Source organism: Heliangelus exortis, chromosome 5 (assembly GCF_036169615.1).
Source record: "Heliangelus exortis chromosome 5, bHelExo1.hap1, whole genome shotgun sequence".
In the NCBI taxonomy this organism is placed as follows: domain Eukaryota; kingdom Metazoa; phylum Chordata; class Aves; order Apodiformes; family Trochilidae; genus Heliangelus; species Heliangelus exortis.
The window spans coordinates 24,770,215-24,794,700 of record NC_092426.1 but is presented as its reverse complement, the minus strand read 5'-3'; the positions used below and the strand labels follow the sequence as shown (position 1 = coordinate 24,794,700).

General features: G+C 38.6%; 1 long non-coding RNA gene across 1 annotated transcript; it reads right to left on the bottom strand.

Annotated features, from left to right (window-relative positions):
• Positions 1-2,851: 2,851 nt before the first annotated feature.
• Positions 2,852-10,182, bottom strand: LOC139797167 (uncharacterized). The gene is made up of 2 exons (XR_011726327.1): positions 7,924-10,182; positions 2,852-3,308 (listed from the first exon to the last, which is right to left on the bottom strand). It is a non-coding gene; the product is annotated as an uncharacterized lncRNA (long non-coding RNA).
• Positions 10,183-24,486: the final 14,304 nt, after the last annotated feature.

Sequence of the window (24,486 nt, the reverse complement as noted above, 5' to 3'; positions counted from 1 at the left end):
ACCTGACATTTGCAGTTATTTTGTTAAATGCAAACCAAAAAAAAAAAAAAAAAATGTCGGCAAAGGGCATGCCTCTGCTGAAAGTATGCATTTATGTATTGGGAATGTCACCCAGCAGATACACACTTTTTGTATTTGTCAGCTTAGAAAAGGGGAAGAGAAATCCATAGCAGAAGCCAACAGTGTGCAATTTCTTATAAAGTGTATATAAACATAAAAGAAATAAGAATCTTAAATGTCTATCTTATCTGAAAAAAACAGTAGATGCTTGCTGTTTGAATTAACAGAATACAAATATAATGCAGGAAAACCACCTTTTTTCAGTCTGTACTTGAATTAAAAAAAAATTGAGATGGAAATTGTACTCCAGAAAAGGAAAGAGTCTCAGCTTCAACAAATCCATATTTTTCTTCAACTGTATAGAGATTATAATGAAAGTATAGCTCAGTCTCTTTTTCTTCTGTGCCCTACTCTGTTTATTGCCCCTTTGTATTTTTTGTGGAAATGTCTTAATGAATTAACTGGGAGGCGTAAGAACAGCAGTGTGGTTTGAAGGGCTCTTTACAGAAATGCATGTTATTTGTTACTACATTTGAATTTAGATTAAACCCAGGGAGGACTGCAGTACCATTTCTTGTCTATGGTCTTGTTTACTGAATGTTTGTTTAAAAATATTGGTGCTTTAGAAAAAAATTGATTACTCATAAAGTATTATATTTGTAAAGTAGAGAAACATATATCTATAATAGTTTTTTTTTTTTCATTTACTCTTCAGAATAATTTGCTCTGTGTACCTATGCTTGGACTTACTTTATTTGAAATGTTAGCATTGTGATAGCTGACTGTTGTTTATGTGGGAAAATTTTCAGTGAGTAACTGTAAATATGATGGACAAAGCAACGTGAATCAGTACTGATGCTGAAACCCCTTAATTTGTCCATCCTACACCCTGACTTCAAAGCCAGGAAACTCACTTCCTTCAAATCATAAGGTTTTTTTTTCTTTAGGGATACATTTTGCTTATAATCACTGAGCTGCAGAAGTATGAAGAAAGACTGTAGAACAGATTGTAGAACAACACTGGTCCTTATCATTAGAAAATTCAGTTAATTTTTTTCTTTATTTGTTTGTTTTCCTCATTCCAATACAGTCACTTTCCTGCACCTTGAGGTACAGCAAGAAGGTGTGATCTTACGCCAGAGAACCCTGAGAAATGCTTTGATTGCTTTGGTAGCCTTTCATATGGAGTGAATCGTCCTTGGGCTCACCAAAAAAAATAAAACTCTTTTGAGGGGGCATCTTGTTACTTTGGCTAGATAAGACTCCTTCTGCATTTATATGCTGCTGCAGAGCTGCTGCTCAGTGACATTGCTCAAAATCCTCTTTCTTTGCCCTAGTAGTTCTACAGCCTGTCAAACAAGTGGGTACTGAAAGCCTTGTCCTTGGGGAGACTCTTTCACAGCCCTGGACACAGGAGCGTTGAAGTTGTTCTTGAAGATTTGCAGCTTAGTGGTCATGGGCTTTTTTTCATGGTGTTAAGCTTTTTAGGTGAAGTTTTAAGAAGCAAGATTCTCCTTACCAACTTCAGTTCTAGATGAGAGATACAGTCAGCAGAATGGGGCTGATGGATCACACGTTTGTCAGCTGCTGCCAAACAGACCTCTTCCGGGGTCTCATTGAGTTTTATCTCCTAAGGTTTTGACATTCCCTGACTCAGGTCACTGACAGATTTTTTTGTTCATTTAGAAGCATTTATTGGAAATGGATAACATGAGCAAAATCTATTTCTCCGCCTCCCTGCAGAATTGTGGTTTGGTGCAAGAAGTCTGCTGTATGGCAAACTGGAATGGAAAAGAGTGTATCTAATTATTTTCAAAATATTCAGTCAATAAATTTGTTCCAGTTTGGAAATGTCAGGACCTTTCCTACTTTCGTAAAACTTCTGAAAGATATGGGGTTTTTTTCCAAAGAAATATCTGCCCATCTCCTGTCAGATGGTCTTCACCCACACTATTGTAGTTTTTTTAAATGAAGAGATGTACTTCCCATTCAGCTTTGTTCAGCAATACTGTTCTGTTCTGGTATTAACCAGTGAGATAAGGGAAAGGGGAAAAGCAAAATATCACTGACAGAGTTTGAGGGGGGGAATTAAAATCTGCAGTTGTTAGCATAATGTTATTCTGACCAGAAAAGTTGAATAGTACTATTGCCACAAATAGTTAGAAACATGATCCTGTGCCAGTTGTTAAGGGTATGTTAATACTCCTTCTAATGCCATTTCATAATGATTAAGTTTTCCACTCCTTCAGATGATGTGTATGCTCAGACAAAGGGCAATCATTTCACATTCCCTTTGCCACTTTAAGTAAACCTGTAGTTCTTTAATCCCACTGTGCCATGTTAGAGTTATTTAGTGTTTAGACAACAACCGTAAGTTTCCCCCAGTGAATTTTCCTTGCTATCATTTTCAAAATTATCCCATTTTGACTATGCTGTCACTGTTAATTTTGTTTCAGGCAGGTGTCTCTCTAATACACATTACAAATGATCTGTTATTTTTTTTTTTAATTCAGGAATAATGAGAATGCTTTTGTATAGATCTGTTGTTGTTCCATTATAATTGCAACTAAAGTTGCTTGTGCCTTTTTGTGACTTGTTATAAGGGAGTTATATCTCCTTTTTTGCTTGCTTCCTCCTTTTTTCTGGGCTCTTTACTGACACAAGGTCTCTTTAGCATTAACAGTGGTCACCACTCTGGTTCAGCTGCTTTCTTGTCTGGTTGGATACAAGAAGCACATGGCCATCAGAATTTGCTGGCATGGAGGTAGTAATACTTTAAATAAGTCAAAGATTTTTCCAGGAACTTTTTTATTAGTGTATTGGAAATTGCATTGTCACAATCAACCGGTAACTTTTTCTTCCAAGGCCTATTAATTTTAATTTTAAACATGAAACACAAAACAAATCCAGACTGAAAGTCTCTGTAGGAGCATGATGTGCTGATCTTTTTTTTTTTTTTTTCTGTGCCAGTCTGCATCTGAACAGAGGATGGTTGCTGCTTCTTTGTCCCATGGCTCCACTTGAAGAGTCCCTACACAGAAAACATGCTGTAGCAAGTAGAATAGCCAAAAATACTGCAACTCAAATTTGCAAACAGACCACGTCTGTAATTAAGGCTAGGTGGAACAATGAGGCATAACAGGAGATCTGGCAAATACACATGGATGTGTATTGTGAAGGCAAATGTGGTGGGGTTGTTTTCTGCTGCATCGGGAGGACAGATCTTCACCAAAAGTGTTCCAAAATAACTGCAAAAAAAGCATTTTATCAACATGAAGAAGAATTAAACTCTTTTGAAAACATAACAAAGGAACTAAGTAGAAACTTGCTACAATTATTTACTCAATTAGTAAAGCCCTTTATTTACTGCTCTGTAAATAACAGTTAAAAAAGGCCATGCAGTGCATAGTGCTGCCTTGCCTCCTAATGGCAAGGTGGTTGCAGGCTAAATGGGCTGGATAAATGTGCAGAGAAGAATGAAAGGAGAACCTGCCTGGCCACAGCAACACATTAAAAAGGGAATCAGTGCCAATCTAACACTTCAACTAAGAAACAGACACAAAAAAGGAAGAAAAATACGTAAAGAAGGTATCTACACTTATTCCCTCAAGTGTCTAGGAACAAATCTTGTTATGGCATTCGCTGTTTAGGATCCAGTTATGACTCTGATGTTTATAAAGGTTACAATTCTATTAACAGAATAATGGCTCAATTATTCTATTTTTGAGGATGCATTAGATGGCTCATATCAATAGTAAATGACAAAAATGAAGTGAATACCAGCAGAATTCATTGTTATATTCATTAAAACATTCCTGAAGAAGAAATCTCTTGCTTACAGGAATTTCACTCAGTCTTTTACTTTCAGGAATTTAATGCATTTTTAATGAAAAAAAATTATGAAGTACATAAATTGGCAACTTTACTAGTCTACTACTTTCAGCCAAAAACTATTGATACATTTTAATATTCTTGTTCCGGGCATTTTTTTTCTCATTTTTGGCCAAGAGAAACATTTTTGCCTAAAGGTAGGAAAATCCAGAGTGTTTCAAGCTTGTGTACTTTTGAGATACAGAACTTGTCACAAGATAAGGCAGGGCTGTTTTTTTGTTTTGGTTTAGTTTTTTTGCAAGAACCTCTTGGTAAAAGGACTAAGAAGGCTTCATGAATGTCTTGCTAGCACACTGTTAAAAATACCTCCTCTCCTCAGCAATAGGTTTTAATATAACTGAATATTTATTTAAATGAAGATATATTTAAATTGCAGAGAATGCAGCAGACACCTGTTAGTGTCTGTGAATGGATGGATGCTCAGCAACAAAAACTTCCATTCTAATGTTTTGTAGGCAGACAAAATCTCTTCAGAGCTTCTCATCTACACATCCCATTGATTGCACTGTGAGTCAATTACAAGCAAGAATACTAGGGCTGAGTGTTGTCCTTGAAAACCTCATGTTGTTGGCAAGAAAAGACATGCAGACATGACCCAGGCAACACAGTTATTTGAATGTAAATAATTAAATTATGAGGGGACAGTCAGAGAAGTCAGGTAGGTGAATAAAGAATACACATAGAGATAGGGGAAGAAGGAAAGAATCTAAAAATTACAGAGCAACATGTAAAGGGAAAGAGAAAATTGCACTAATTTTGAATAGGGCAGAGAAAAAAGAGAAAACGTTTATTTTCTTTTATTAAAAGTTTTTTGCAAAAAATATATTTACAGATAGTTGAAATTACTTTCAGTGCTGTGTGTACATAGATTTGTGGATGCTTACCTATACCTTAGATTGCCTAAATTTGATTTCTCTAGAGTTATTGCATGAAGTGGCTGTATGCAATATTTTATTATATTTTAAGTGCATTTGAAAGAAAAATATTGCTTTTCCCGTGTGACGTGCATAGAAGGGGGCTTTGGTTGCAATCCATGTAATTACAGGATGGAAAATTCCTCTTGGCAGCAACACTGCCATTCTTCAGCTCCTATCATTTGAATTTCAGGCAGTTGTAGAAATTGTTGCTAGTTTCATACTCACTTAAGAAAGCAAGAGCCCCAAACATAGTCTTTAGTCACCTTCATTTATCCTTGAATTTTGTTCAAAATTTGATTCATGGCACAGTTTTTTTCAGGCACCTCAATGCACTTTTACTTACATGAACATCTTTTCCCGCCCACTGACTATTTTTCTACTGTGCTGGGATGACCTTAGTGACCGTACATCTGGGGGAATTAAGCAAGACCACTACTTGTATAAACCTGAACTGGTTTAATTGTGATCCAGGTGATCTGAGTCATTTGCTGGCATTCACTCTTGTTGCAGCAACTCTCAGTAGTTTAAAATGTCAAAATACTCAAGTCAATATTTACATAAAATTGAGATTTAAAAAACTTTTTAACCTCTTTTGGGTTTTTTTTGTAATTATTTGAAACTTGTCTTGTTAAAACACTGATTTTGAATTAGTTTCTGTCCATAGCTTTTGTTTTGCTCTAAATGTACTGAAAGTGACTTCTGTTGTGCCCATGCATGTTTCAGTGTTTGCAAATAACTTGTGATCTGCCATTGCTAAAACACAGAGAACACTGATACAGTTTAGTATTTTACATAAATAAAAATTTGGTATGATCAATAAAAAATAAACTTCCATTGGATATCATTATGACCAGTACAATGTGGCAATAACTATCACACAGAAGAAACATTAGTTCAGAAATTAATTTTGGGGTTTTTTTCACCTTTTGCTATAATTAAAAATCAGATTGCAAAGGCAAAAAAGGACAGCTATTTCACACCATGTGCAAAGAAAGAGAACAATTTGCTGACACTGAAATAATTTTTGTGAGGTCACTCATGTCAAGAGCAACATTTAGAAATTTGTGTTGTTTTAGCAAGAATTGCCCTTAAGCTCTTACCTAGAAAACTGTGACTATCTTTTTTTGGCTTCTTTGTCTTTAGTGAAAACTCTTTTATCTTTTTTTTTTTTTCATTTCAATAATCTGAAAACAGAGATTGCTGAAATGATAACACAGATCTCTTTTCCTTTGAGATTTTGTATATTCATGCTGAATGATGAAATGTCTTATCTTTTGCCCAGGCGAAAGATTCTGCAATTTTGTGAAACAATCAGTTTTACCCATATTCCCCAAGTAAATCATTTTATAAAATAGAAGCAACAAGGAGAATGGCATAATAGAATGAGATGATAATAATATAATATAGCACAAATAATCCAAGACAGTGTATGTTTCACTTCACTTTCTAATTTAATGCCAGTAATTTAAATGAGGTTTTGATGTTACCTATGTGCCATACAGTGAACATGCTCATCGATGCTTATAGTTTTTAAGGCTGTTATTTTATTTCACCACCATGTTAAGAAATTAAGAGAGGCAGCCCAAAGGGTAAAATTCTTGCAGGAGCTGTTTGAAGCTGGAACTTCTATCAGAATGAGAAAACAGAAAACCTTAGCTACATAATGTAAATCAGTCATGAAACAGGGCAAAAATGTTGTTAGATCCCTTACTTGCTAAAAGGATTAGCACAGCACTTAAAACGCAAAAGGAAAAATTCCTAACAAAATGTAAATGAAACATTCAAGAAGGATAAGATTTTAGAAAAAAAAGAACAACCCAAGCCTAAATTAATAATTTTTATTGTTTAGTAAGAAAAAGGTTTGTTTGGGGTTTTTTTGTTTGCTTGTTTGATTTTTTCATTCTGGAATCTTTCTGTGTGGAGAACAAACTAAGGACCTTTGACTTAGCTGTCATAAAAAAAGTTTTAGAACAAATTGATATATGTACAGTAACAAACCAATTGAAATAAAATGTGTTAATCTAAGAACTGTGACAGAAATCAAAATTCAAGTGCTGAACTATTCCCTGTGGTGGATAACTGACTGACATCAGCCCTAAGGCTTGGGGAGCAGAAAGTGCCAGTTGTGAAGCCCATTTTTTAAAAGAACCTGTAGGGTGTGGGACTGAAGTTCATGAGTGTGTCTGAACTCTGTAGCAAGCAGATTGGCTGGAATTGTAATAAAGACCAGAAATAGTATGACTCAGTGTTTTTATGTGTTGTAATGAAATGGAATTGGCACAGTTTGGAGATTTAATAGGCATCTCACCAAAACGCAACAAAAATTCGCTGATATGGGTTATGGAATGAGTTTCTTCCTGAATTAGCAATGGGATAAAGACCTGAGAGCAGGGGGCTGGGGGAGTAGAATAGGCTACCTAATATTTTTCTGAGAGATTTAGTAAGGGAATGAATGGAACTCTCTGCTATCCAACGCATTCCTAACTGATGTAGAAAAGCAAGTGAATAAAGAGAGAATTTTTGGCTGATACGAAATTACTCAAGATACCAAAACTTACTGTAAAGAGTTGGGGAAAGATTTTACTGTGTTGAGGTGGCCTGGGAAAAGGTTCAAATTGGTTCAAAATAATCCTCCTGGGGAAAAAACTGTTTTAGTGGTGAAGCTCACAGTGGTGAATTCTAAATTAGCAAAGAAAATCTTGAAGCTCTTCTGATTAATTCCTTAAAGACATCAGCCTAGTTCTCAGCAGCCAACAAAAGACAAGCAGAATATTAAGAAATATTGGGAAAAGGATTAAAAAAGAAACAGAAGTCTTGATTACTCCTACATTGATGAGATAGGCACATAGTGAATGTTTAATGGAAGGGTGTAGGCCTAGAAAGGGCAGGGAGAAGAGCAGAGGGGAAACTTAAAGGTACGGGACAGATTCTGTCTGAGAGATATAACTGTACCAGTACACTTTAACCTGGCAAAAAGACAACAAAAGGAAGATGTAATGGAGGAATATAAAATTATGAATGACATGAAGAAACTGAATAGGGAATGATTACTCACTGCGGGGTATCCAAGGCAAGTATTAGGAAGCACCTTTAAAACAAACAAAAGGGAAACCTTTTCCTGCATAATATTATTACAGTTTGAGATTTATTTTCATGGGATGGCAAAATTACCAGAAGAGTTCAAAATATGATTAAATAATTTTATAAAGGAAAGACCATGAAGAGCTATTAAACATGAGGTGGATGAATTTAAACAGAAGTAGCTGGCACCTACTGCTCTACTTTTCCTCTTTCACAAGTTCTTTTTTTGAAACATCAGTTGCTGGCCACTGGCTGTGAAAAATCTTTTAGTTTGATCTAGCATGTCTGTTTTTATGGAAAACAGCATAGAAATAAGGTTTATTCAGAACTAAATATGTAAGCTCTGATTCTGCTGCCTTTTACCCCTTGTCTGTTCTCAGTTTATAAGCTAACCAGGTTTCATTGGGGTAGCATTTTTAAATGCCATATAACAGAGTACTTCACAATACCTAATCTTTCAGTAATAATCCAATCAAAACCTTTCATCAAATGATTCTTTTCAGTTAATTATAGTATACCTAATGGTATACAAATATTTTCAATACTGCTAATAAGGAATAAAATCTCCACTATCTAGCAAGTGATGCTAATTTCATTTTTCTACAGTCTTGCTTTAGTGAAGCAAAAATAGGAAAGTAAGGAACTGATCAGTATTTTCAGTATCTTTGTGTTTATAAAATAGTACCAGAAGAACAGTAATCCAGGTGGTTGCTGTCCTTTATTACTGGATGAATGCAGAGACTTCCATTCATTTCAAGGGCTGGCCCCACTAAATATGTGGTTTCTGTGGGAACAGAAAACAGCATGGTTGGAGAACATGGATGTCTTCCTGGATCTGCAAAGCTGATGTGACAATGATCCTTTCTCTCTCAAGGCCCAATGTGAACAAAACCGCAGCTCTGGGATTGGCACATGGAAGATGTGCAAAACATTAGCAAGGTTTTCCTCCCCCCCTCTCCTGAGGAGGGAAAATTAGATTCTTCTGACTGCAAAGCTGAGCAAGTGATGGTTTAAATTTGCTCTGCTAGTTGGGAGTATTGTGCAAAAAGCTGTAAATATTTGAGACAGAATAAAACCCTTAGAGCTTGTGAGGTGGGAGTAATGACAGAAAATGGAACTGCTGGCTGTCAATGCTACCATCAGCAAATTAAATGTTGAGATAAACTGTCAAGAATCAAGTGTTCTCCTATTTATTTAAAATTTATAAACAGATACTATTGTACCACCTGGCATATTCACTTCTGAAAGGTGAAAAATGAAAAGGTCTGCTTGAACTGGTGCCCTGCTGCTCAGGTGGTTTACTCATGGAGCTGGGACTCGAGCAGCCCTTTGTTTGCATCACCAGAGGTCCAGCGATGTTGAACACGGTGCTGGCTTCATGTGACACTGCTTGTGCCACACTCAGCTTAGAGAGGCATCCAGGAGGGCTCCAGCTGTCTCCTGTGTCAAGCTGGTCTGGCTGGAAATGTTGTGGAGGTGGTTAAATGCAGCACTGGATATATCACACTATGGCAACAGGCTGAATGGTCCCAGAGGCTTGCAGGCCTGTGGTGTAAGAGGAGCACTGTCTTGAGCACTGTGGCACCATCCTAACCTTTGGGATCTGAACAGACACTAAGAACCCTTTCAATTTGTCTCTGAGCTGGACTCAAGTGTTGCTGCACATGCTCAGTGTCACTGTTTACATGGCTTGAGGAATTCGTGTCAAAAATTGAGGTGCATATTGAATGCAGGCATTGGTGAGGATTAGATTTCCAAATTACTCTCTTAAACTTTTGCATTTAAGTTCTCATCCCCTCTGTGGTGTGCTTGATGCATCGTGGTCACTGTCAATTGCTCTCTGACTACATTTGATGTGTGCTTGCAGCTGGTGGAGCCAAATAGTTATTTACAGAAACATTCTGAACTCACTTCTTGAACTCCTGGAATGACAGTTTGATGAAACAGAATAGAAATTGGATCTGAATTTATGCCAAAATAGGAGTACTCAAAACCAAATATTCCTAGTGTGTGGCCTGGACGATCCAATACCTGTGCAGGGTTGATTTCTGTGGTCTAGTGGAGAGAAGACATTGGGCAAAAAGAACAGGATTCAAGCTCCTGCTGTTATTCTGCAATTGTGAATAAAAGGTCTGAGACTCACAGGCTTTATTTCTTCATGCTCTTAAAATACAGGTAGTAAATGCTGCTGTATTGGCAAATGATTTTGTACATAAGGCTGATTATATAATTTGGAAACAAAGAAAATTAGTATAAAAGACAGAGAAAAAGTTCCCTCAAAAAAATTGAGAATGGTGTGAAAGAAATCTATCTTCTTCGTGACTGTTGTCCCTGCAAGTTTGTTTTGGACTCCAGAAACGAATCTGGTCTTTTGGGTTGCACACATTCACACAAATAATGGCCTACTAAGAGATGATTCTGATATAAGTTATAGATAATGTTTCCTCTTCTCCTGAGACATATAAAACTGATAGAATTGTTGTAAATTCTTTTGACAATATGCAGACTGTAGTTCCTGAAAATATTTGTTTACTTTCTCTTAGTAATACAGTTCCTGCTGTTGAAATTAGGATAGTAAAATAAACAGAGTTGATAGACTTCCCTGGGAGACCATCCATCTAAAATTAATACTTTAAACAACACATTTGTTCATTGTGTTTAGTTGTAAAACTTAGTTCAGTAATTTTGTATACAGAGAGGATCTAGTGCTGTTGTATTGCTTGTATGCAGTTTACTGGTGATAACTAATAACTAGAGGAAAGATGGGAGTTTCCTTTTATTTGCTAGGAAAAAAAAACAGCAACGTGCAAAATATTCTTCATGTCAATGTTTTTCCAAACTTAGTCAGGTATGGACCGCATTCTAACACGCATTATCTTCTATTAATAGCAGGACATTTCTATGGGGAGGTAGAGCAATAAGAGTGTTGGAGAATGTGACGGGAATGTTGCTTTTTTTTTTTTTTTTTTTTTTTTTATCGCCCAGTAGTGGCTGGCAAGGTCACTGTCTGAATGGATTGTCTGCTTATAACCTTTTGTGTTGGACAAATAAGACGTTTTCTGATGCAGTTGTTCTCAGAAATTACTAAAAAGTTCAATTAAATATTCTAAATGTGAGCATGTCTTGTGGCTTTCCTCCTGCACTAGAATTTTTGATAGTCTTCAGATTTATTTCTTGATTTGAAAATGTGCTTTCTGATATATCCCCTGTCTGGTCACATGTGGTAGTGTTATGTTTTCCTGAAGCTGTTGTTGTTTGTGGTGAATAGGAACTATTGGAATAATCTGTAGTGATGCTAATTCACATTCACTTGTAGTGCTGCTGCCTAGATACACAGTAATTGTTCCGGGAGCCTCCATTCTGATAAAGACAAATATTCATGATGAAGACATCACTGATTTTTAACCCATTTGTTCTTTAAACTCAAAATAACACTGGTTTGTTACTAATGAAGAAAGGCAGAAGAATAAGTATACGGATAAAGGTTTTAAGGATCCATATGGGTGGCTTTAGTAATCTTTAAGTACTGAGACACATCAGCTGAACTCATATGCTATATATTGTTTATAAACCAAATCTTGCATGTTACGATGGATACTGCAACACCAACTCCCATATTTTGCAGCCCTCTCCATCCATCCCCAGTATTAAGGCACTGTTGTATAAAAAGGAGAATTTTCCACTGAAGATAAAATTGGGAGTGCTCTCCAAGCAACTGTTGGCCCCATGTGATCATGCACCACATTAGGTTGCACAGAACTGCCGCAAGCTGGACCACCATTAGGCTTAAAATTACTTAGTTGCAATCCACCCTGCTGTGCTTTTAGGCTTTGAAAACCTGAAGATAATGTATTAATACAGAAGTGGTTTAGTTTACGGCATTATCAAAATAATTTTAATTAAAAAAAAAAAATTGGAATAAACTCTGATAATTTAGGGTTTTTTGCTTGCTCACATGTTTGGGAGTGCATAATGCATTTCATGCAATCGTAGAATCGTGCAATCGTAGAATCGTGCAATCGTAGAATCGTGCAATCGTAGAATCGTGCAATCGTAGAATCGTGCAATCGTAGAATCGTGCAATCGTAGAATCGGCTGGGTTGGAAGGGACCTCAGAGATCATCAAGTCCAACGCTTGATCCACTCCTGCTGCAGTTACCAGACCATGGCACTAAGTGCCACATCCAGTCTCTTTTTAAATATCTCCAGGGATGGAGAATTCACTACTTCCCTGGGCAGCCCATTCCAATGTCTGATCACCCTCTCTGTAAACAAATTCTTTCTAATGTCCAACCTAAACCTCCCCTGGCACAACTTGAGACCTCTTGTGCCCTCTTGTCTTGCTGAGAGTTGCCTGGGAAAAGGGACCAACCCCCACCTGGCTACACCCTCCTTTCAGGTGTTTGTAGAGAGTGATGAGGTCTCCCCTGAGCCTCCTCTTCTCCAGGCTGAACAGCCCCAGCTCCCTCAGCCTCACCTCATAAGACTTGTGCTGGAGTCCCTTCAACAGCCTCGTTGCCCTCCTTTGGACCCGCTCCAGGACCTCAATCTCCTTCCTGAACTGAGGGGCCCAGAACTGGACACAGTACTCGAGGTGTGGCCTCCCCAGCACTGAGTACAGGGGCAGAATCACTTGCTTGGACCTGCTGGCCACGCTGTTCCTGGTACAGGCCAGGATGCCATTGGCCTTCTTGGCCACCTGGGCACACTGCTGGCTCATGTTCAACTTCCTGTCAATCCAGACTCCCAGGTCCCTTTCTGTCTGGCTGCTCTCCAGCCACCCTGTCCCCAGCCTGTAGCGCTGCATGGGGTTGTTGTGGCCAAAGTGCAGGACCCAGCACTTGGCCGTGTTGAACCTCATCATCCCGTTGGAATCTGCAGTCTGCCCAGGTCCCTCTGCAGAGCCCTCCTGCCTTCCAGCTGATCCACACTCCCCCCCAGCTTAGTGTCACTTGCAAGTATGCTGATGATGGACTCAATCCCCTCATCTAAGTCATCTATAAAGATATTAAACAGAACTGGGCCCAACACTGATCCCTGGGGGACACCACTAGTGACCGGCCACCAACTGGATTCAGCACCATTCACCACCGTTCTCTGGGCCCGGCCCTCCAGCCAGTTCCTAACCCAGCACAGAGTGCCCCTGTCCAAGCTGTGGGCTGACAGCTTTTCCAGGAGTATGCTGTGGGAGACTCTCTAAGCAGTGCCAGGTGCTGACCTCTTATCAGCTGATGATTGGCCTCACCTGAGACAAGACGCAGAAGGCACAGCAGCTCTTAGCAGCCCTGTATATCCCTCTGGGCAGTGTTGGGTGCCGCCCCCTCATAAGCTGAAGATTGGCCTCACCTGAGACTGGCAGCAGGAGGTGGGGCAGCTCTTCACAGACATTTATATCCCTCTGGGCAGTGCCGGGTGCCTCCCCATCATCAGCTGACGATTGGCCTCACCCGAGACCGGCAGCAGAAGGCAGGGCAGCTCTTCACAGACATTTATATCACTCTGGACAGTGTCAGGTGCCGCCCCCTTATCAGCTGATATTTGGCCTCACCTGACACCACCAGAAGCCGGGGAAGCTCTTTGCAGCCCTTTGTATCCCTTTAGGCAGTCTCAGGTGCTGCCCCTTATCACCTGATGATTGGCCTCACCTGAGACCAGCAGCAGAAGCTGGGGAGCTCCTCGCAGCCCTTTATATCCCTCTCGGCAGTGCCGGGTGCCACCCGCTTATTACTTGATGACTGGCTTCAACTCACACCACCAGGACAAGGCAGGGCAGCTCTTCACAGACCTTTATATCCCACTTGGCAGTGCCGGGTGCTGCTCCCTTATCACCTGATGATTTTCCTCACCTGAGACCAGCAGCAGAAGGCACGGCAGCTCTTCGCAGACCTTTATATCTGTCTGGGCAGATGCTGGGTCCTGCCCCCTTATCAGCTGATAATTGACCTCAACTGCGACCAGCAGCAGAAGCAGGGGCAGCTCTTCGCAGCCCTTTAAATCCTTTTGGGTAGTGCCGGGTGCTGCCCCCTTATCAGCTGGTGATTGGTCTCACCTGAGACCAGCAGCCAATTTGTCTTTTTGCCTGTTTTGACAAATGAGGACAGTCATTTGTCTTTTGTGAAATGTTTTCTAATCGGTTTTGAGATGAGTTTAAGAAATATTGTTCCAGACTGTTCTCTTGGAGTTGGGATATCTGATAGGATAGATTAGTAGAAAGAGATAAAATTATAATAGAGGTAGTAAAAAAAGGCAATGCCAGCGGCATTGAAATTACCATTTTTAACAGAAAATATTAAGTGGAGGAATGTATGTTCCCTGGCATTTTAAAATGTTATTTTTCCAAAAGTCTTTGAATACATCAAATAATTGACCCTATTTTAGCCATATGTTCTGTTGGGCTCTGAATTAATGCAGCTTTCTTCATCTGTGGAGTTTCAGGCTTTGTTTTCAGTGCATTCACCTCCAGATTTCATCTCTGGTGTCACTGCTAACCCCTGAGTTTCCACGGTGTTCATGAAACTGACACCCATCAAGTCTTAGAAAGTGAGTGGGGTGCTTTGATATATTAATAATTCCATGCTTTGTTTATCTAACTCTATTGGAATTTGATAAGATGGTTTTTTGATTGACTTTTACTTTTCATGAGCAATGTGTTTTATCTCTTTTAACTTCTCAGCTTCAATCTTCTTTCTTTATTTGGCAACTGTTAATTTGAAACAAAATGAGAAAATGCTGGAGAGCTTCTTTTGTAATGGCAGTTTGCTAATCTGACTTCTTTGTCCACAGAGAAGTCAGAGAATTGGCTCTCAAAATAGCTTCTCTTTGTTCTGTCTATAGTACCCTTAAAGGCCTTTTAAAAATGGTGATTGTGAATTACCATATATCAAGTACAGAGATTCTATATGGGAGAAAGGAATGCAAGAGCAAATTAAATTACATTCCAGAAAAACTGTACTATGGAACAAAATAGGAAGCAAGGAAAAATTGGTCTCTTTCATATCTTCCAAGACAGAATTTACTATCTTTTACAGGTCTATGCTCCTAGTTACTATCCAGGGAGTGATTACATAAAGTTTAGATGAAGATCGATTAAATTAAAATGAAATATATATTTATTTACAGAGTATAATGATTTTAGAGGGCTTATTTATACCTATTGCAATTCAATATAACATGCTTATTTGTGGATTATTGAAGTATGCTTCAGGTTTACTTACCACCACTTCTCCATATTAGTACTTAAATTATTTACTAAGAGGGAAACGTGGTAAACAATAAACAAGCAGCTTGCCTGTTAAATCAAGTAATTGTGGACTTGCTGCTTGTTTTTCTAAACTATACAGGTTTTACTCCTTACTGGCATTCATTTTATAAAATATGTTTCTCTATAGTTTAGAGAAAGACTTTGCAAAGAAATGTTCTATGAGTTGTATGTCTAACGAATATAATGCACTTTTTTTTTTTTCAGTCTGAAATCTATTAGTTTATTTCTAGCTTGCTTGTATTGACTTCACTGCTGTCAGTTACTTGCAAAAGTTATGCCTTTTAAGGTGCTGATGCTTCTTTGCAATATCCTTAATTAGAGTAAATTAATAAAATACTGAAAATCAACTGCTTTTGGAACTCTGTCCTGGTTTGAGCCAGAATAAAGCCATTTTATTTCTAGTAATTTTACTTCTCAGTTAAGTCTCTTCTAAGTAGCTACACTTGCTGAAACTCACAGCATGTTTTCCAATCAGTGTCTGCTTCTAAGACTGGTAATGCTCCACATTTACAGGTACTGCTGGAGAAGGGTCGCTGCTTGAGTCTGCTAAACTTCTTAAGCTCCAGAAACAAAAGGGAGGGAAAGGGGTCACACCTGCCACTCTCCTATGGACAGGAGCAGATCAGACAGGTGATGCAAATTTACCAAATGAAGTGTTCCATCCCATGTGTGTCATTCTTAGTGCAAATCATGAGGGATCATGAGGGTCAAGCTCTCTTCATCTATGGCTGGCATCCTGGGAAGACTCCATCTGTTCTTCTGCCATTGATACTGATCCAAGTGTTCCTCATTCTTGCATCCAGTTCCTGTCTGCTGTTGACTCCAGGAGTTTAGTCCTGGAATGTCCCAAGGCCTGCCCCACAGTCTCGGTGGTGAGCTGAGTGTTAGTGGGGAGGAGGGGAGCATTATATTGTGTGTTTTACGTAATTGTATGTATTTGTCTCCCTTCTTTTCTTTCTCTTTCTGAGCTGGGAGAGATATTAATAGGAAGCACCTGTTATTCATTTAATTGCCAGCCCAGTGTTAAACCAGCTTCGCAGAAGAACGGGTGATGCAGACAGACATCATCTCATTTAGAGAGATTGATGGAGGAATTGACTTACACAGAAAATTGTACATGAAGTAACCGCAGAATATTTTCAACTGGATATGTTGTGCTTTCCTCAGTTGTTCTCAGATTTGACTTGATCTTGTGCTGACTTTATTCAACTTTTTCCAGAGACTGGTATTAATAAGTCTAAACCAATTTTAAAGAATCCCTATGAAATAAGAGGCTTTTCAGGTAATAATCTTAGGTCCTTTAACCTTTCCCACTTTCAAAAGTGGCTCTGAAAAATCCCAGCTGTGCATGAGAACTAAGCAACAGCCCACTTCAGGGGGTCTCTGCAATGCAGGCAATATTCTCAGCAAGATAATTACCAGTTAATATCATATTAAAAGTTTCAATCATAAAGAATATAAAAATAGGAGGAAATGGGAGACCATGCTCCTATTAATGGAAAATAAGTGTGGGAGACACATCCTGATGCATGCGAGGAGTAGCTGAGGACATACACTGCCTCAGCATGTGATGCAGCTGCACACAGTCCCCACCCTGGCTGCTTCCTGAATCCCACACTGACATCTCCAGATATTTCAGAACAGTGGATTCACCCCCAATTCTTTCCATGTTTGACTTCAACTTGTCACCTTACCTTGAAGACTGAGGGTGAACACGAACCTCCAGTTAGCTCAGAAATAAAGCCTTCTCCCTCTACTTGTTGAAGTATACAGCAGCCACATTTAGTTTTTATCCCATAGTTTTCCTGTACTCTCCCCTAGGGTGGGAAAGGGCAATATCTCTATAAGCAGCCCCAAAATATTTCATTATCCTCCCAAAACCTGCATAATATTCTTCTTAACTATGACTAATACATGAGACAGCATGAGCACAGTCTCCTGAGATCAAGCTGAGGAATGGTGGTTGCTTTATTTCCCCCATTGATCTGTCTGCATTCATTTCTTCTGTACTTGCAACATCAGTCATCTGGAGCAGAGACAAGTAGCATAAATGACTTCAGAGTGCTACAGCAATACTGTTTTTAAGTAATAATTTTAGGGAGGCTGGCACCTCTAAGAGGCTTCGAAGTGGTGGCCTATGCTGTGTGAATGCTACAGAATATTGGTCTCTGGCTGAAGAACGAGAAGCTGTTATGGGATTACTTTCCATTTTCTACTGTGAAAGGTTTATTTCATTTTGTAACAACCTTAATTGTTTATCAATTAAGTTATTTGTATATTAATGGTATCTATGGATAGCACAGGATGACAAATATTGAAATGGGATGTGGAAGTGATTCATATTTCTTGAACTCTGGTCCTGACCTTCTTACAATTACCAGAACAAATTACATTAATTACACCAAATTACATGACAGGTGGAGGAAGTTGTCATTAGTATCCATTACACACAGCAATACAGAAAGAAATTCCCTGGCTTTCTGTGGTAATTGACTGCAAACATGACCACCCTTATATAACAGCAATGCATGCTCAGGAGGTGATGTTAGTTTTGTTTGTGTGCTTTTCATGTGGAAAGAGCTTACTTATTTCAGAATAAAAAACTCTGCTCCTGAGTGATGAAATGAGCGAAGCCTGGATTCCTGTGGACAAGGGGCCCCATTTCCACCTCCCTCCATATCTTCTGCAGAATCCATGGTTGGTCAAAAGCAAGCAGTAATATGGAGTGGTGGACACTGACCTCCTGCCATTGCCTTTGTGCCATCTGCGTAGGCAACTGGAGAGGCCAGAGGCTTTCTGCCCTCCCCTGGGGCTGGCAGGAGGTGCTGTCTTTCCTTCTCTGTCACCAACTGCTGCTTTTCAGGAAACCTGTAGGAATGCAACCTTTAGGGCTTCCAGCACCTTTCAGATTTCAATTAATAATCAATTAACAATTGAGTAAAGAAAACCTAGCCATTGGTAAGAAATGAGTTTTACCTTAAAAATGCAGCGTATCCATTATTTGAGTTCTTATTTTTAAATGTTACAAAACTATAGTGAAACTATAGTAAAACTGTGGTCCCAAAAATACAGTAAAACCTCATAAACTAAGAACATAATTAAGAAATCAGTATGTTTCATATGCTTGCAAAAGAAAATGTGAGAATCAGTCAAAGGAGGCAGTGGTGAGAAAAAGTGTGAATGAAGGCTTAAAAACCAAAAAGACACTAAAGCAATCCTTTTAAAAATGGAAGAGTGTGGTAAAGGTACAGTGGTGTCCAATGCAACAGTGTTGGAGAGAGTGAAGTGGTTAGTGTGAGAGATTGTGACCTTGCAGCTCACCTTTGGCTTAAGCCCTGGACCAGTCTCAAACTGGAGATCCCACAAAAGGGGCACTGTAACTCATCTGTTTATATCACCTGGAGAGCATCTTTGAGCATACCAATGTTAGTGTATGCTTTAAAACTCTTTCCTCTCATTCAATAAAATAATTTGATATAATGGCCCAGCACTCTAGTTTGTGGAATAGGTAATGTATTCCTGCTACAGGTGCATTTTGCCACCAAGATGAAGGATACTAAGAGAGTCCTGAGTCTGGTTTCAGCTGTATTGTATGTAATGAGATTTCTCCAAGAGCTAAATGTTGTAAAGATCACAGGGGTGTAAATCCTGGAGAAAAGAGTAAGGTTTGTGCTTTGCCTTGCACAGACTGAAGCATGTGTTTGTTGGATCTGTCCAGAGGATGTGCTTTTTTTTTGAGGCTGCCTGACACAATAGGAGAACTTGCATTGCTCATGGAAACAGATTCTAGAAGGTTTTTGTGTTATAACAAGTACACAAATCTATTAAGCTACAGTGATGTGATCCAGGCCTTCAGCAGCTTAGTCTGACTTGTCATCTGCACATGCCACCCCCAGGATGCAGAAAGATTAGGATGTGGTGGACAGGATCTAGACATTGCACAGTATATTAAATAAAACTTTGGAAAACTTTTGAAAAAGCATTTTTAAAAATGCTGTGATTTACAGCTTGCTTTATAAATAACAAACCTTGCTGCCCTTTTCTTGGAAAACTACAGTACTAAAAGAAAATTTACTTGTTTAGTGTACTATTAATAAGTTTTTTTCAAACCAGCATTGAGCTTTGGTACTTAGGGGAGTTTAATACTGTATAATCATTTAAATCCACTTTAATGACTTTTGTAATATAAATGTTTTAAGAATAATAACAATTATTTTAACAAGTGTTTCCTAATTCCAGGCATGTGTAAAGAAGATGGGGTACGTAATATATCTGACCAGATAACTGCTTTTACAAATTATTTTCATTCTTCTTTATTTAGCTGCAAAATGAAGACAGTTCAGCATAGTTCAAGGAAAGATTTGTGGTAAACAGACAGCTTAAATGTGAGCAGTGTAAAGAGCAGCAGCTTGCAGAAATATTGCTATAGATACTAAGACCATATCCTGCCTCGCTACGGACCACACATAATTGAATCATGTTCAATAGAAGGCCATTACAAAACAGAGCTGATTTGCAATGCTAATGTGGTGAAGACAGCTGTCACTGGGAATTAAATATGATCATTCAAAGCCTGAATAAATGAGGTGCCCATTATCTTCTGGCTCTGCTGCAGCCTGCTTAAAGAACACAAATAAATGATACTGTCTCAATAACCAGCTCAGTTTTGTCTTCTAGCCATAGAAATATGAAGAAGACAGAGGGAAGAGGGAGGGCACACAACAACATCAACAACAAAAAGCAGAGTCAATTTACAAAGACATGCAGAGAACCAGTGCCCTAGGACTCCATTTTCAACAGAATGCTATTTGTGGTGAAACGGAGAAAAAGCTCTTTAACCAAGCTAATGTGTTTTAGCGTGGAGCGGGCATACTTATTTACAAAAAAAAAGTGGAAAAAACAGGTGGCTAAAAATCAGCCAGTGATTTTCCAATCATTTTTTCCTAGAAATCCATCAGACAATCCAATGTGTCACATGAACTGACACAGGGTCTGCAAAGAATGATAAAGGAGAGGTTAAGGTAAATTTCTTTTCCTTTTGCTGCTAAGTGCTTGGAATGTCATAAGGTATTTTGTTTCAGTTTTAATGAGAACCATAATTTATACTTGAGGAAAATGATGATTAGGTGGAAGATACTCGCATTTTTTTTTTTGAAGAAGAAATTACTGGGAAGTTTTTGTCATTTCACAGTCAGCATAAAAACTAACAGTGGTAAGAAGAAGGAAAAAAGAAAAGTTAATATAAAAGTGAAGGGTATTTCTAGTAGGGCTGTCACAACCAATTTACAAGTCTCTGGTATAGGTGATTAGGCCCTAGGCAGAACCCACCTGGACCAAGCTACATCTGGGCAGTGCTGTGGAGCAGCCCAGCCCAAGCAAAAGCCCTGCACAGTGCAGGGGGTCTGCATTCCAGAGGCAACATCCTCCAGCAGAACTGCTCCATGTCCTGGCCAAGCAGCTGCCTGGGACTCAGGATGCTGGGAGCACCAAGAGCTGCAGTGAGGAGATTTGTCCTAGTTGGTGTTTAATTACCAACTATATTACCAAGTCTATAGAAAATACTGTGTAAAGTTTGCACTTTAAATGGGAGAGTAGACACAAGACAGAGAAGTAACTCAGATTAATGAACTGATTTGAGAAATGATATTAATATAATGTATGCAAATATTTCTTTAGCACCTTGATATGCATGCAGGTTAACCAGATATTTAGTACTATAGTACTAAAGTAGTTGTGTTCCCTACATGGAAGTTTTTGCCTTCCCACTGCCTCTTCACAATGTTTTACATTTCCAATAGGAAAATCTGCTGGCAGAGCCTGGAAGGAGTCAAAATAGTCTGGGCAAAGTGGGAGGAAAAGAATTGAGGGTAGCTATGCCCCAGGTATCTTTTGTAATGCCAGGTCCCAGGACAAGGACTGCCTGGGAACTTTGGCTGCCTTGTGTAAGTGTGCAACAGGCAACAAGTTTCACCCAAGAGTTGGCTGCATATGTGAGAAAATACCCTAGTCTAAGACAGCAAACTAAGTGCAAAGAAAATAGAGGTGAACACATTCACTCTGCAAAACCAGAAAAACCCCAAAGGTTTAGAAGGTATGTGACTGTGAAAAATTGTATCTGACATAATATTAAATACCAGCAAGTGCAAGGTTATATATGTGAGACAGGAAAGCAAATAGTATGGTTACATATTGGGGATTAGCTCTTTAGAAGTCATCAATTTACATGTGGAGTTTTGCTGATTTTTGATGAAAACAAAAATAAATGTGAAGTTACAGACAGAAGTAGGAGCTGGTATACCAATACCAGGAAAGCAATGGTGTTTCCAAGACCCATAGTGTTAATGCACCTGCACCTGAAATGCTGTCTTCATTGAGGTCCTCACATGTACCAAAATACTTATGAGGACAAAAAGACATTTAACATTGGGGGGAAAAAATATTACAGACAGTATATGTGGAATAAACAATAGCACCATATCTCTCTTCTTTAGAAATCAGAGGATTGGAGGCACAGATAAGTCAGGCTATACCCAAAGAAATGGAAGTATTTGTATTTTGAAAGAAATAATGAACGTAAAAGACACAGTATAGCAGCTATGAGAGGAGTTTCAAGGCCAGAATCTGTTATCTAAAGATTTTGTAGTTAAACTTCTCTTGTGAAATAAAAGAGGGCAAGGTCAAAGAAATAGATGTTTTAAATTACTATTTTAAATTCCTTCACCTATCATTAACTTGATAGCTATAGAGTTTGCAAACCCCTTAGCTGTGGGCTGTGAAATAGAAGGTCTATTGTGCCCTACCGTGAGAATATCTTTAATGGATTCTCTATTTTCCCAGCTTTGCTTGGAGTTTAGTATTTCTCCTGTTTTAAAACCCAGGGAGAGAAAATCCTATATTCACTGTTTTGAAACTCTGTGGGTGCAATATAGCACCTGTATATTTAACGTCAAACCCTTTGATTACATTTAGCTAAGGGGGTTCTTCTTCCCTGCCCTAATCCTTTCAGTGACTCCTGCATCCCTGTAGATATATGCATTTTACCCCTTCAAGAATTTCAAAATACATTTTAATTGCTAGGTGACTTATTCTGAAAGATTCTGGTTGATGCAGGCTTGTTGTTTGTTGTTTAGTTTTTTTTCTTTGTGTGACTGGCAACACCACCAATGACACACAGGCAGAGAATAAACCACGGACAAATTGTCCTGCACAGTGTGATGCTGCAGAGCTGCATGTGTGAGTTTGACACCTCTCCCAGGCCACTGGAACATGCATGGCAAGACCCTTCACTCACTCTCTTCTGACTCTGTCTGTGAGTCTTGTCCTTTCTTGGTGTTGACTTGGTACAGAATTCTTCTCAGATCCTTTCATCCCTCACATCTCACAGTCCCCATAGCCATAGCATTATCTTTTCCTTCTTCTTCTATTGGATGCTTTTATTACCAGACAAATGATTATATCCATGTGGTCAGCACTTTTACTGACAGTATTACATTTATATGCAGGGACAACTGTGTTTAATTCACTGTAGGAAATGCAAGTCTCATTTGACAGCTTTCTCCTCAGGATGCCCTTCATTTGTCAGCGGATGAATGAACAACCCTGTTGCTTTACAAAGCAATGCTGGTACCATTCAACATTTCCCCACCTTTAGTAAAGCACTGTTTTTTTTCACATGTTATAAGTAGTAGCATTTAAACCTGTAGATATGACAAATGTAGAGCAATTCATATAGTTACCAAATGGTTCAGCCACAAGATATCCTGCTAGCACAGTAAATGGCAACTTTAGTCCTGCTTAATAAATACCTTCTCAAGGCTGATTTGTCAATTTAAGGTGATGTTTTAGGAGAGAGAGAAATAAAGAATGACAAGGCACTTCATTAGAAAAAGTTAATTTAAATTGGCTCTATTATTACTTATGAGGAATTAAACATATAAGGTGCTTGGAATGAAACAGAGCAGTTGTCATTGTACCTTCAAGATAAGTGATTTCTAACAAGGAAAGTACAAGAAAAATAGTACTATGCATAACCTAGGAAAAAACCCAAAACTGGGAAGATAAATGGATATCCTATGTCAGGCAAGGGTTTTGTCGCCATCCATCTGCTTTCCCTTTGTCTCTAATTACAAACCTAATGAAGCTTGATTTCACAAATTTTGGTTCTTGTGCCTAGATCTTATATAATTTCTTCTTTTGTCAAGGTATCTAGAATACTTAGGAAAGATGAGTACAGATAATGATGGTGTTGCTTCTAGCTAGGAATGGAATAATGTCTTATTTGGATCATTTTTCTAAATACAGTTAAGGAATGTAGCTTGTGTCCACAATGAAAATACAGTTGTCATTGGTGCTTTTGTTCTTTTTTCAGACTTGCACCACTCAGAGTAAGCCAGCATTTATCTTTGTAAATGGTCAGTAATTGGTGGAGACTGATTGCACTATCTCCTAAATGATACTTGTTGTTGAATGTTGGTCTTTGTTGCTTAATTTTCATACAATGCTGCAGCACTCTCTGAGATTCCACTTTTTATGACAAGACAAGCCTCTGTGTTTAACAACTACCTGACTGCACACTGCCTCACAGCTCTGCATCAGGGCTTCAGATACTGCCTTGCTCTTATTATCATGGTGATTTCAACTCAGAGTTATAGTAAAGTGAGCAGACCCCGACAAAATCTGCAAACCCTCAAGTGAAAAATCCACATATTTAGGTACCTACATATTCTAGAAATCAGTACTACTTTCTTCATGTGTGTAGGTGGATGCAACTGGGCTTGTTAAAACCCAGCATCCAAACACCAAGTAGGTTACCTGTATTTGCTTGAACTTTTGTTGTTAATCCTGTGCATAAGCTGTAATTTATTTCCTTTTCTTATTACAAACCAGATTGACTAGAAAGAAGCATTGTGCTAAAGTGTTTGTGTCATGTTCACGGGGCTGGATACATAGCTATGAGGCTGTTGCACAGCAACAAAGTGTATATTTACATTATGAGACCACTGTAATTTTTATACTTCATACTCAAAATCTGAAAATAAACTGTAGTGGAAGGTCTTCAGTAAAGCTTTGTTCTCAGCTTGTGCTTTTTCAGTCATTTTGTGTCTTTCCTAAATGGTCTAAACTGTACTGCATTTCCTGTCAAATTTAATTTTAAAAACAAACAACTTCACACTAATTAGCTAATTAGGGGGCATAAAATGTTCTTTCTCTCTCCCTATTTTTATTCTTGTTTATTTCTGAAGTGTGAATGGGGTGGAAAATCTATCCACTAAAAGG